Genomic DNA, 15,655 nt, shown 5'->3' on the forward strand with positions numbered 1-15,655 from the left:
GTTTCAGACTAGGCTTCTCAGCCTGCTGCATTATAAAGTCATTTTGACAGCGTATTAGTTGGCTTCAGTCTTTGAACAGCAAGAAAACAAATGAAAGTTTCTAATTCAAGTTTTAAACTCCAGACATAAATAGCAAAGTATCTGGGACAGTTGTCTCCATGAGAGGGATTTACCTTGCCCTGTAGTTATAGAAATAGCATCTAAATGCTGCTCAAAAGATCCTTAGCAAGAGTAAAGTGAAACAATTATTTGATAGGGGTCGGGATGGGACAAGACACTATTTGAATTATCCTCTCATCTCTAGGTCATACCCAGACTTGAAATTTTGGCTGCAGAATGTGTACGCAGCATGGCTTTGTGCTATGATCTCTAGCAAGCTTTTGAACACTTGTAATCTGTCCACGAGAATCTTTTCCTGAGGCTCAGCATTAAGAACATCTCATAAAAAGAAATAGTTGCAAGGTGGTGTCACTCTTATTGGACTCACTCCTAAGCACTTGGTATTGTAACAGGTAGGAGTCTACCTTCGAGATAGCATGCATTCAGGGTTTGCTTTTGTAATCTGAGTTTAGATCCTTCAGGCACTCAGCATGTTGGCAATCCCCTGTAAAACGGTATCAGCGGGGGACAAAGTGAAGTAAAGCGGATTGTATCTGACAGAGCTCCTTAAATAAGTTGTTCAATTGATGGGAGAGGTAGGAAGCCTTCCCAGGGTGATTAATTCGAATGACCTAAACTAGTTGATGTGTACTTTTAAATGATTTTTGTCTCTTATTATTTTCCTGAAGAATACTCAAAAATGCATTTTGTAGTTTGTAGTTTGTAAAAGTTTAAGCATTTGAAGCCTTACGTTATGGAATAATTTTACCTAAAGGCAGCAGTTCTTAAAATTAAGGGCACATGAGATTATCCAGTGTCCCACTATGATGATTTTGTAGTCTGAGTTGGAACCTAGGAATTTGAGTTTTTAACAGGCACTTCAGGTATTTGTGATACAAATAATTCAGTTAGATGATATTGACGGAAACTTCAAGAAATGATAGAAACATCACATCCACTTGAGTCTTTCTTCCTTCTTACCTACACAGATTCACCTTTTGTCAGGCAGTTGAAACAGATTACTCTGGCCAGAGAAGCAGGAAAATGTCAGCTAAGTTCCTTCGTGAAAAATGAAAAAGAAAATAAATCTAGAGCTCCCCACTTAGAAGTTGTCCTAGAAAGTAGCTTTCAAAGCGCTAAAGAGAAAATTACCAAAGTATTTCCCTGTGCTTCTGTCACTGATTTGATCTAAACTTTCTGTTTTCAAGCTAGTATAAAGATATTTCCTATTTTAAGAAAAATATCTATTAAAAACACTTCTCAATCACACCTTAGGACTCATGTAAATTTAATTTAGAAAACTGATTAAAGATCCATAAATCATGCTTGGATTTAGACCTAGTGGGAAATCATAGACATATATTTAATTTATCCTTCCTAAATTTTGCACTTCTGGTTCTAAGATTCTTCAAAATCTGTAGTATTCCAAGGAAATTAACGTATAACAAAGTATAATACACTAAAGTTTACTTTAATAAGGAAATACCTTCCAAATTAGATTTAATATGATTTTCAAGTTCTTTATTTAAAATTTTAGAGTTCAATCACAATCTTTTTAGCACTGACTCTATTCATAATTATCCCTGTGTTGCACCTTACAACTTTTTTAAATCATGGGTTAACACTGTCTGCTGATGCTAAACATGAGTCCTTAAGCTCAAAGCTAACAACATATCTTTGAAGAAATTCCACCTTGCTGTATATCCACTAATTATAACTCTAGTTTCAATGTTAAATGACATTTAGAGAGTAATCTGAGATCATATAATTTTAAAATAAGACAATTTCAATGATTTCTGGAAAAAATATTTCATATTTTCAAAGTATTGATCTTTTTTCTAAAGCTACACTAAAATTAGAAAACGTAAGACAAGGAGAGGTTGAAATAATATTCAAGTTAGTGGTTGTGGAGGCTTTTTAAAAAAAAAATTAATTGCATATCCTTACAGCATACAAAATGATTTTTTGATATATGTTTACAATTTGGAATGATTAAATCACATTAATTAACAAACCATCATGTTGCATTCTTATTTTTATAGTGAAAACATTTAAAATTTACTATTTAGCAATTTATAATATACAATACAGTGCTCATTGCAGTATTATTCACAATAGCTAAGATTTGGAAGCAATCTAGGTATCCATCAATGAATAAAGAAAATGTGGTATGTACACACACACACACACACACAATGGAATACTATTTAGTCTTAAAAAAGAATGAAATTCTATTATTTGTGACAAAATAGATGAGCCTGGACGATATTATACTAAGAGAAATAAGACAGGTACAGTCTCACTTACATGTATAATTTGACAAAGTTAAACTTACTAAAATAAAGAGTAGAATGATGGTTAAGAGAAGGGATGTTTAGGAAGGGAATAAGGGGAGATGGTGATCAAAAGGTACAAAGTTTCAGTTACAATAAGCTTTTGTAATCTAGTGCACAGAATGGTGATTATAACAACTCATGCATTGTGATGACTCTTGATGTGTCAACTTGACTAACATACAGTCTCCAGTTACTTGATCACATGTTATTTGAGTATTGCTGAAAAAAGATTTTACAGGTGTAATTAAAATATCTAATTACTTAACTTTTAGTGAGGAAAATTGCCCTAGGTAATATGGGTGTGCCTGATTTAATAAGATGAAATTCCTTGGAAGCAGGGCTGTGGCTTTTCTAAGAAAAGAAGAAAGTTCACCTGTGGATGATACCTTCAGTTCATGCTGGTAGAGTTCTGTACTATTCATAATATTCCTTCCTGACTACTGGCCTTATTGATTTGGGATTTGCTTAACCAGCTTCCACAATCACAAAAAGCAAAAACCATTGACAAATGGTTTTTATATGAGATACAAAATATTGTGATAATCATAACAATAATTGCAAATGGTAGTGTTGCTGTAATATAAGCTCAGCAAAAGAGGCTTAAGTTGCTGAATGCAAGGTTGCTGAACAATAAAATTGCTTTTGTTTATTTACTAGCAGAAAAATATGGCATTAGCTTGCAAAACTAAGACCTTTAGCTAGATTTAGATAAATTTTTTATGACAGGTCAAAATGAGGCCAAATGTTTATGGGTCCATCAGGTAAGGAAACGATTTTTTAAAAAATACGTAGACAAAAGCAACAACAGCCAACAAAAACAAACAAATAAAAAACCCGGAGGATGTGTGCATGTGAAAAGGATACAGGTTATCATTTATCCTGAGATAAAGAGCCATCTGGGAAGATCTCCAAATGGCCAAAGCTGGCTTAATGTGGGCAACAAAATAATGAGAGCATTAGATTATAATCCCTAAAATGATACATAAAATTGTACAATCTGACTAGTACTCTTCAAAAGCATCAAAGTCATGAAAAACAAAGATTGTGGCGCTGTCACAAATTGAGAGAGGCTGAGGAGACATGATAATTAAATGCAATGTGGTATCCTGAGTACTATTCAGGAACCTAAAAACATGTATTAGTAGAAAAACTTGAGAAATCCAAATAAAGTCTGCAGTTAATAATACTGTGCCAATATTAATGCTAGATGTTCATAGTAGGGAAAGCTGAGTGACAAGTGTATGGTCATTTTTTACACCATGTTTGTAATTATGATGGTTAATTTTATGTGTCAACTCAGCTGGGCCATGGAATATTCATGATTGAACATTTTCTTTTTTTTTTTTGGTGTGTACCTGTGAGGGTGTTTCCAGAATATATTAACATTTAAATTGGGGAAGTGAGTAGAGCTGATGGCCCTTCCTCTTGTGGGTAGTCATCCTCAAATTCCTTGAAGGCTTGAATAAAACAAAAAGATGAGGGAAGATTGATTTTGCTTTCTGCTTGACTGTTGGGATGACACATCCATGTTCTCCTGCCCTTGGTACTGCTGATTCTTAGGCCGTCAGACTCAGATGGAAATCTACATCCTTGGCTCACTAGCTCTCGAGCCTTTGAACTATGCCACTAGCAGCCTTCCTGGTCTGCAGCTTGTAGACAGCAGACCATGGGCCTTTTCAGGCTCCGTAAATCATGTGACAATACTTTTAAACAATTTGTGTGTGTGTGTGTGTGTGTGTGTGTGTGTGTGTGTGTTTATCCTATTGGCTCCTTCTCTCTGGTGAACCCTGACTAGTACAGTAACTATTTTGAGAATCTAGAAATAGTTACAAATAAAAGATTAAAAATTCAAAGAAAATTGATCAATCGTCTAGACAAGGTGAGACAAGCAGAACTATGAGATTTATTCTTACCAATTGGCTGATTGAAAGAGCAAATCTACAGACATTAATAGTTATGCTATTTATATCATTTTTTCTAATTATTGCTCTTGCCAATTGTATCAATGACAGTGTTTGTATTAATTTCCAAAGTCTCATATTCTGAAATTTTAGTGAAACTATGGATATGGTAGAATCTGTTCAAACTGCCTGGTGGGATATTATTTTTATGTTGCTCATATGTTAATATAAATTATCAAATTAAATATGAAATCCCCTCAATTAATGTAGAACACATATTCTCAACTGTGTTTCAGCAATATAAATCTTCAAGTGTATTCCAGAAAAAAAAACTAGTTTATTTTAATTTATTAGGTATTAAATGACAAAAGAAGACTTTTCTGGTCTAATAAAATTAGAGCACACTAGGTTCAACAAAATTTAATCATTTACTTAATGATTTGTCTGAACACTTATAACAGTAATGTGCTTTGTGAATCTCTAAAAAAGTAAAACGTAAACATTATTACAGAAACTTTCACTTTGTAACTCTCACAACTTATTGGGCTAATGCAGGGGAAAATGTTTGGAAATGCTATGGTGAATCATATAATTTAATCATGAGCATATTTAGAATTTCATGTGCACTGAAAAAATACAATTGCCAAAATATAAGTATCATGGGAAAAGCCTATCATCAAGGGAAAGTGCAGCAGCTCAGCTCCCTAACTTTTGAATTTATTATTATCATTCTGACCATATTTTTTTCCATCAAGTTTCTCTCTACAACTTTACCTTTTAAGCAATCATTCTTATTTGTGTATGCAGTGGGAGCAACCAAACCCCTGCAAGGTAGAGATGTTTGTATTATTTATAGGTCATTCTTAAGCTAAGTTCTCCTTTCTCTTCAGTTTTAGAAATTGTATTCTGATTTCTCTACTAACCAGAAAGTGTATGGTTTATTCCTGCTACCACCACTAGCTCTCATTTTTTGTTTTAAAAATGTCAGAATCCTATTTACTCTAATAATTGATACAACGATGGGGGGAAGGGTAAGCACTTAATTCAGCTAGTTCTTGAAACATTCTAAATATCCTTACTCCAGAGATGATACTGGGGAGGGCTTTCTTCGATAGGGGCTAAGCGTTGCAATTCTGGTGCTAAAAGAAGTTTCATCCAATTATATATAGAGGAAGCTCACTCCATCCTGTCCTCTCATTAAATATATTGCATGAAGCAGCTATCTGAGGACCCTGAGAGGTAAATTTGGTTGTAGGTAGATTGAGATCTATGCCAGAATATTAAATACTGTCAAATTGGTATTAAATGTTTTCTTCTGGTATCTCTCAACCTAGACTCAAAGGCAGCCCCAAATCTCAGAGTGTACACTAAATGAGAACAGAAAAAAGTCTCAGTAGAGTCCCTCTCTTTCTATTCTAAGGAGCGGAAATGGAGGCTCTAAGAGTCAAACAATGTGGAGAAAATTTTGTAGAGATTTTTCACCCTTCTTTCCTTCCATTCTCTCCTGAACTAGCCCCATGAAATCTTACTGTAGTTGAGAGTTGAAGTCAGCATCTGTTGATAGGCACCGAGATTCCAAAGAAAAATCCCTCTCTGTAACCAGCAGAGGTACGGGGAAGGAAAAAAACAAAACAAAACAAAAACACCAGAATGCTATAGAGTGGAGAATCTAAAGGCCCAGCCTTTTGGTCAGGAAATTGGGAAGAGAAGCCCTTAGGGAACCAGAAAATGTCAGGAAGCTTGCAGATTGGTGAGAGCTCAAGAGAGCAATTTCATAAAGTCGTGTACAAACTCCTGGGTTCACCTCAGAGCCCAATATGCATAGATCCGACCCTAAACAGTAGATGAAAGATCTTGAGAAGCGAGCTACATGGTAGATGTTGGCACATCTTAGTTGGCACACTGAGGAATGAGCTGTACCCTTAGTTGGCACACTAAGTAGATCTGAATAGTACTGTTTTTTTTTAATAGTATAGCACTACAAAAATGGAACTGACATCAAAACCGCACACTAAGAAGGGACATGAGAGCTTGTTGACTGAATCCAGTCTGACAGATTTTGTCCTTTAAAAACAAATTGACAAAAGAACATTCATTTTTAGATTTAAACAAAGACCCAGAATCTCATAACATAATATCCAAAATGTCTGACATACAATCCAAAATTTGTGGCACACAAAAACAAGGATAATTCCAACTCATAAGGAGAAAAAGATAGTTGAAGATGGCAACAATGTTGGAACTGTCATAAAGGTTGTGAATGCTGCTATCATAGCCATACTCTGAGAAGTAAGGGTAAATCCTCTTGAAAGAAATGGAAAGAGAAAAAATTCAAAAAAGAATTAAATAATATAAAGGTTTTAAAAATAGTAACATTAGAACCAAAAACACATTTACAATAATGAAAAATTCATTGGAGTTAAACAGCAGAATGGTGGTCAAAATAAAGAGTCAATGAAGCTGAAAATAAATAAGAGTTGATATAAACTGAACAGATAGGGAAAAATTTAAAAAAAATAACAGAACCGTAGGAACTGTGGGACAATACAAGCAAGGTCCAACACTTCTGTAATTAGGGTCCCAGGAGTGAGGGAAGATGCATGATGCTAAAGAAATATATGTATGTGAAGGAACAGTAAGTAAAAACGTATCAGTTTTTGTAAAAGACAGAAGCTTATTCAAGAAGACCAGAAAACTAAAACAGAATAAATTCAAAAAATTTCTGCCCAGGTGACAGATAATAATCAGACTACTAAAAAACAAATACAAGAAAAAAAATCTTAAAATAAATTATAAAGAAAGGACGCATTAAATCTATAGAGAAACAATGGTTCAAATAATTGTGGATTTTTCATCAGAAACCATGGAGGCATGAAGGAAGTGAATTGACATTTTTAAAATGGTGGAAAAAATCTTTCCAGAATGTATGTACAGGGAAACAAAGAATAAAAAAAAAGACATATAGTTAAAAAGAAAAAAAACTGTAAGAAATGAAAATGGAATAGTAAAAAATCTTAAATATACTTAAAAAATAGAAATAGGAGACTAAAAAGACTCATATCTTCCAAAAGATAGCAAGAAAAATAAAAGAGAAAGACAAAATATAAGGAACAGAGAGAAAACAAATCATAAAGTGAAAGACCTAAATATGATTATAGTCATGTGTTGCTTAATGATAGGGATACGTTCTGAGAAATTCATTGCTAGGCAATTTTGTTGCTGTGCAAACGTCATAGAGTTTACTTACACAAACCTAATTGGAGTAGCCTACTACTCACTTACACTATATTGGATAGCCTATTACTTCTAGGCAACAAACCAGCACTGCTTGTTAGGGTACTGAATACTGTAGGTAATTGTAACACAATGGTAAGTATTTGTGCACCCAAACATATCTAAACATTAAAAAGGCACAGTAAATATACAGAATAAAAGATAACAAAATGGTACACCTGTATAGGGTACTTGTAAGGAATGGAGCTTGTAGAACTAGAAGTTGCTCTGGGTACGTCAGTGAGTGAGTGGTGAGTGAATGTGAAAGGCTAAGACATTACTCTGCACTGCTGTAGACTTTATAACAATCTACGCTTGGGCTACACTAAATTTATTTTAAAAAATTCTTGCTTCAATAATAAGTTAACCTTAGCCTATAGTAATTTCTTACTTTAAAAACTTTATTTTTTTCAACTTTCAACTCTTACTTGTAATAACACTTACACTTACACTTAAAACAAAAACACATTGTCCAGCTGTACAAAAAAAATTTCTTTCTTGATATTCTTATTCTATGTTTCTTCCATTTTAATTTAATTTTTTTTTTTGCTTTTTACATTGTAAACTATTTCTTGTTAAAATGAAATCACAAAGACACACATTAGCTTAGGCCAACAAAGAGTCAGGATCATCAGTATCCCCATCTTCTACCTCTACATCTTGTCACACTGGAAGGTGTTCACAGGTAATAACACACTTGAAGCTGTCACCTCCTATGATAACAATGCCTTCTTTTGGAGTACTTCTTGAAGAACCTGCCTAAGGCTGTTTTCCAGTTTACAATTTATTTTTATAAGTAGAAGGAGTACACTCTAAAATAACAACATAAAGTATGGTATCATAATACATAAATCAGTAAAACAGTCATTATGATCACTGTCAAGTATTATGTATACACAAAATTGTATGTGCTATGTTTTTATATGATTGGCAATACAATCGGTTTGTTTACAAGAGCGTGGCCAAAACCACATAAGTGTTGCACTATGACATTACAATGGTTATGACATCATTAGATAGGAATTTTTCAGCTACATTAGAAACTTATGGAACCATCATTACATATGAGATTCATCCTTAATCAAAACATTGCTATGAGACTCAGAACTCTATATAAATAATTGCATTATATGCAAATAGTCTAAAACTCTAATTGAATAATGAAAAAAAATGGCAAGTGAAGAGAATTTGTCACCAGCAGAGTGGCTGCGAAAGCAATGTGAAAGAAAATTATTCTTATGGAAGTGAAATATACCAGTGAAATAGACATATATATTTCACTGTTGTCTAACCTAATTTTAAGGCCGGACTTGAGTACGGAATTAGAGAAAGCTGATGGAATGCGAAGCACTAACGTGAAGAGGCCCTATATGCACACAGTGGCTATGTTATGCCTGGTAGCAGCCACCTTCCCTTCTTCTGAGAACAAGATAGAAATGATTAAACTGTATTAGAAGGATGAAGTTATGCCCTAGGGAGTACACTTCCAGATCAGGCTTGAGATGCTAGACTTCAGAGTAAAAGGACTTGTGTCAGATGGTCTCTAGAAATATGGAAGACTAAGATTCAGAAATAGAATAAACAAAGTAACTTAAAAAAAAAACCCTCTCTCAAGATCATCTGCTTACAACAGGAATGAAAACATTTTCCAGTTTAACACATTTCTGACTGAAAGTCATTGCAGAGTTGAACCTTAAGGAAAAGTAAATTTAAACTTTCTTTGCATAGCATTTTATCTTTTTTCCTAGGGTTAGAGGTGGGGACTAGAAAACATAATACAGTTTTGAATTAATATTATTAAAGAGGCAAAATTTCACATTTCAAAATGGTCCAAAACATTCCACTGCTCATTTTGCTGACAGGTGATATACTCTAGAGAATCAGGCATGGAGGGTTCAGTCATAATAAGCATACATGCTGTGGGTCAGGTGACTCATGAACATGTCAAGCAGGCCATGTTCTTTAGCAGTTTCTGGTCTGGTCCTGCTATTAGTAATCTTGCAGTGGAACTTAAGCACATAGCTAGGAATTAGGTACCGCTTCCTTATAACCTAGCCTACATCCCTTTGCCCACTCTCAAGCCAATCAGTCTGTTCATCTCAGTGCCCTTAGAAGGTGAAGGTTTGGGCTGGGCCCACTCACTCATGTCTGTAATCCCAGATATGGGATTTGGATCATTAGAGGAAATAAATTTAGACCATTAGAGGAAAAAATGAAGAGGAAGGAAGGAAAGAAGGAAGGAGGAAGAAGGAAGGAAGGAAGGAGAATAAAAGAAGAAGAAGGAAGGAAGGGAGGGAGGAAAGAAAAGAAAGAGAAAAAGAAAGAAAGAAGAAAAGAAAGAAAGAAAGAGAAAGAAAGAAAAAGAAAGAGAAAAGAAAAGGAAGGAAGAAAAAGAAAGAATGAAGGGAGGAAGTATGGGCATTAGAAAGCACAAATATTATATATGTGTTAAATATGTGTGGTACATGTTAGAAAACATACAATTGTGTTATAAGGTTTACAGTGTATTTGGATATCATACATACAACTAGTACTGTATAAAGGAAATCTATATGTTCCTGAGGATTCAATAGTCTACAAAGATTTTTTTAGAAACTTTTGTGGAAAGTTCTTTTCAACATGAAATTTTCATAACTTTCATGATAAATATACAATAAAGTCTACTGAAGACTATTTCCAGCCAAGATAGATAGGAGAGTTTCCTGAAACAACTTTCAAGATGGGACAAATTATATAAAAACATGGTATTTCAAATAGTAAACATTAGCTTTGGTCCAATAAATTTATTAAAACTAACAGAGGAATTAACATATTAAAATAAAATTTTTGACATAGAATAAGAAAGTAAAGAAGAAAAAGGAATAAACATGAAAGAAATATGGAAAACAAACAGCAAAATTGTTGATGTAAGTCCAACCAGATAAATAATTACATTAAATGTGGATAGACTTAAAACTGTAATCCATCAAAAGGTAGAGATTGATGGATAAAAAGAAATACAACTGCTTGCTATCAAGAGGAGACATATTTTAAATTCAATGGCAGAAAATGGAGAAAGTAAAAAAACTATAGAAAGATATACCATGCAAACAGCAACCTTAAAGAAAACCCAGAATGGCTATATTAATATCATAAAATACATATTTTAGGCAAGATATAGTAAAAGAAAAAAGAAGGACATTTCAAAATGACTGAAAATTCTATACATCAGGAATATATAATTGTAAAATATTTAAATCTAACACATCCCAACCCATATAAAGCAAAAACTGATAGAGGTGAACAAAGAAATGGCAGTTTAACAATTACTGACGGTATCAATATAGTCCTCTTGATAATTTCAAGAACAACTAGAAAGAAAATCAGTAAGCATATGGAAATCTTCAACAATACTATTACCATTTTGACAAGACAATTTCAAAATACTTCACTCAATAACAGCAGAATATACTTTCTCTTTGAAAGCAGGTAGACTGTTATTCGGGATAGAACACGTGTCAAGACATAAAATAAATCTAAATACATTTTAAGGAATTAAAAAATAACAGATGAATAGAGAATATCAATAAAGCCAATAATTTACTTTTTGAAGAAATCAACACAATTCATTAATATTTAGGCAGATTGTACATGAAAAAAGATATAAAATAAAAATCAGCAATGAAAATGTATAGGATGTTACTACAGAAAAATAAAAAATGATTATCAGCAAGTGTTAGTATTATAAACAACTTTAAGCCAACAAATTAGAAAATGACAGAAATCACTATAATTGACTCAAAAAATGGAAAATATTGATAGACAATAACAAGTAGAAAAACTGAGGAAGAGTCAGAGCAAGATAGCCTAATAGAAGCCTCTAACAATCATCTGCCCCACAAGAGCACCAAATTGAACAACTATCCACACAAAAAAGCACCTTTCTAAGAATCAAAAGTCAGGTTAGTAATCACAGCCCTTGCTATTAACATCATATTAATGAAAGTGTCACTGAAGACCATACGAAAGGCAGTATTTAACTGCCTATATCACCCCTGCCCGCCAACCCCCAGCAGCAGCTACGAGGCGCAAAGAGAAAATTTGTGTGCTTGGGGAAGGGAAAGCGCAGTTATTGTGGGATTTTGCCTTGGAATTCAGTGCTGTCCTGACACAGCAGAAGACAACATGGGGTAGAATTCAGCTGGTGCCAACAGCTGTCAAAATCTGAGTTCCTTCAAGCCCTGCCACCACAAGCTAAAGGGCTCTGGAGTTCTAAATAAACTTGAAAGGCTGTCTAGGCCACAAGGGCTCCATTTCCTATGCAAGTCCTGGTGCTGTGCCAGGCTCGGAGCCAGTGGATTTGGTGTGCACGTGACCTACTGAGATACCAGCTGAAGTGGCCAAGGGAGTGCTTTCATCACCCCTGTACCAGTCTCAGGCAGCACAGCTCCTGATTCTGCGAGGGATCCTTCCCTGTGCATGAGGAGAAGAGAGGGGAGCGTAAAGAAGACTTTGTCTTATAACCTAAATAGCAGCTCAGCCACGATAGAATGGGGCACCAGGCAGAGTCCTCAGGCTTCCATTCCAGGATGTAACTCCCAAACAACATTTCTAAATATATACTGACCCAGAAAGGAGCCCGCTACATTTAAGAGAAGGAGCCAATCCTGGCAGAATTTATCACCTGCTGATTCAAGAGCCCTTGGGCTGTAAATAATCAGCAATGATAGCTTGGCAGTACTCTCCATGGGCCTGAGGCAGTGATGGCCATGGGAAGAGACTCCTTTGTTTGAAGAAAGGGAATAAAAGTGGGAAGGACTTTGTCTTGTGACTTGGGTGCCTGCTCAGTTGCAAAAGAATAGAGCACAAGGTAGATGCCTAAGATTTCCAACTCCAGGCTCTGGCTCTTGGAAAGCATCCCTGGACCTACCCGGGGCCAGGGAGAACTCACTTTCCTGAAAGGAATGACACAAGTTTGAATGAAATTGCCACCTACTTATTGTAGAGAACTTAGGCCTTTTGGGGGAGCTAAAAAAAATTAAAACAATTGAAGTCATGGTGATAGAGAGTAAAATGATAGTTACCAGGGGCTGAGAAGGATAGTTGGTGGAGAGTGGGGATGGTTATTGATTGTAAAAATTTATTTAAAATGAATAAGATCTAGTATTTGATAGCACAACAGAATGACTATAGTAAACAATAATTTATTATACACTTTAAAACAACTAAAATAGTTTACTTAGATTGTAACACAAATAAAGGATAAGTGCTTGAGGTGCTGGATACCCCATTTACCTTGATGTGATTATTACACTTTGTATGCCTGTATTAAAATATCTCATGTAGAAATGCAAATTAAAACCACAATGTGATATCATCTCACACCAGACAGAATTCTATTCTTAAAAGGCCAAAACACAACATATAATAATGAGACTGGTACCGGTTTTTCCCTTCCATGTTTAGTGCTTCCTTAATGGTGATCATTAAAAAGTCAGAACACAACAGTTGCTGGAGAGGATGTGGAGAAATAGGAATGCTTTTACACTGTTGGTGGGAGTGTAAATTAGTTCAACCATTGTGGAAGACAGTGTGGCAATTCCTCAAGGATCTTGAACCAGAAATATTATTTGACCCAGCAATCCCATTACTGGGTATATACCCAAAATATTATAAATCACTCTACTATAAAGACATATGCACACGTATGTTTACTGCAGCACTGTTCACAATAGCAAAGACTTGGAATCAATCCAAATGTCCATCAATGATAGACTGGATAAAGAAAATATGGCACGTATGTATCACGGAATACTATGCAGCCACAAAAAAGGAAAAGTTCATGTCCTTTGCAGGGACATGGATTAAACTGAAAACCATCATTCTCAGCAAACTAACACAGGAACAGAAAACCAAACACTGCATGTTCTCACTCATAAGTGGGAGTTGAACAATGAGAATACATAGACACAGGGAGGGGAACATCACACACCAGGGCCTGTAGGGTGGGTTGGAAGCTAGGGGAGGAACAGCATTAGGAGAAATACCTAATGTAGATGACGGGTTGATGGGTGCAGCAATCCATCATGGCACGTGTATACCTATGTAACAAACCTGCACATTCTGCACATGTATCCCAGAACTCAAAGAATTAAAAGAAATAATAATGAGACTCTGCTTTAAGTTAAAACAGAGCTACCATTTACATTCAACCCTGTAAGCCCATTACTGGGTATATACCCAAAGGAATATAGATCATAATACCAAAATGAAACATGCCCTTGAATGTTCATCACAGTGCTGTTTACAATAGCAAAGACATGAAACCAACCTAGGTGCGCATTGATGGTGGATTGGATACAGAAATTGTGGCATATATACACCACGGAATAAAATGCCGCCATAAAAAAGAATGAAATCATGTCTTTGCAGCAACATGGATGGAGCCAGAGGCCATAATCATACATGAATTAACACAGGAATAGACAACCAAATATCTCATGTTCCCACTTATAAGTGGGAGCTAAACATTGTGCACACATGGACATAAACCTGAGAATAGACCCTGCAGACTACTAGAGGGAGGAAAAGGGATGTGATTTTAAAAACTACCTATTGGGTGCTATGCTCATTATTCGGGTGCAATATACCCATGTAACAAACCTGTTCATGTACTCCCTGTATCTAAAATAAAAGTTGAAATAAAAAAATACACAAACGAAAAAACCTAATTTATCCCTTAAGTATATATACCTACTACGTACCCACATTTTTTTAAAAAAAGAAAATGGTAAATAAAATCTTCCCACAAAAAACGCAGCCCCAGATGCTTCGTTAGTAATTTCTATCGAATATTTAAATAAGTAGTAGCAAGCCTACATAAACTTTTTCAAAATAGTCAAGAAGGAGGGGACACTTCTATACTCAATCTATGAATCCAACATTACACTGAGAACAAAGCTAGTCAAATAAATCTAGAGATTAAATGAACAAATATACAAAATTTCTTAATGACATATAATCAAACTAAACCCAGAATCAAATATAATCAATGATACAACATGACCAAGTAGATTTTTATAATGGGCAAACAATGAATAGACACTTTATAAAATAACATATACAAATGGCAAAAAAGGAACATGAAAAAATGTTTGACATCATTAATCATAGGGAAATGTTACAATGAGATGCCACTACACTCTCCTTTAGAATGACTATAGTCATAGAGACACTTAATGCTAGGTGTTGTCAATGAGGTAGACAATTTGACACCCTTATACACTGATGGTGAGAACATAAATTAGTGCAGTCACTTTGGAAAGCTGTTTGGCAATTTTGTTGTTCTTGTTAAGATTAAGTAAAGACTTACTATATAAATCGGGAATCCACTCCTACCTATATACCCAAGAGAACTGGAATTATATATTCACAAAAAGACAGATTTGTGAATTTTCATAGCTGTTTTATTCAAAATAGCTGAAATTGGAACCAATTCAAAAGGACATTAACTGGTGAATGGACAAATAAATATAGTTTATAGTGGAACTACTTTCTGCAATAAAAGAGACAATACATACTAAAAAATCATTAGGTTCAAAATATTATGCTAAGTGAAAGAAGCCAGATATAAAAACTTACATAATTTGGTAGTCAATGTATGTGAAATTTCTTTTTTCCTTTTTTCTTTCTTTTTTTTTTTTTTTTGAGACAAAGTTTCACTCTTGTCACCCAGGCTGGAGTGCAATGGCGTGATCTTGGCTCATTGCAACTTCCACCTCCCAGGTTCGAGCAATTCTCTTGCCTCAGCCTCCCAAGTAGCTGGGATTACAGGTGCCCGCCACCACACCCAGCTAAGTTTTGTACTTTTAGTAGAGATGGGGTTTCACCATGTTAAAGGCTGGTCTCTAACTCCTGATCTCAGGTGATCCACCCATTTTGGCCTCCCAAAGTGATGGAATTACAGGCATGAGCCACTGTGCCCTGCCAGTATGTGAAATTTCTAGACAAGGCAGAACTATAAAGACATGAAGCAGACCAGTGGGACTGGAGCACTTCCTGGGACTG

The sequence above is a fragment of the Pan paniscus genome, chromosome 5 (genome assembly GCF_029289425.2).
Source record: "Pan paniscus chromosome 5, NHGRI_mPanPan1-v2.0_pri, whole genome shotgun sequence".
NCBI classification, from domain to species: domain Eukaryota; kingdom Metazoa; phylum Chordata; class Mammalia; order Primates; family Hominidae; genus Pan; species Pan paniscus.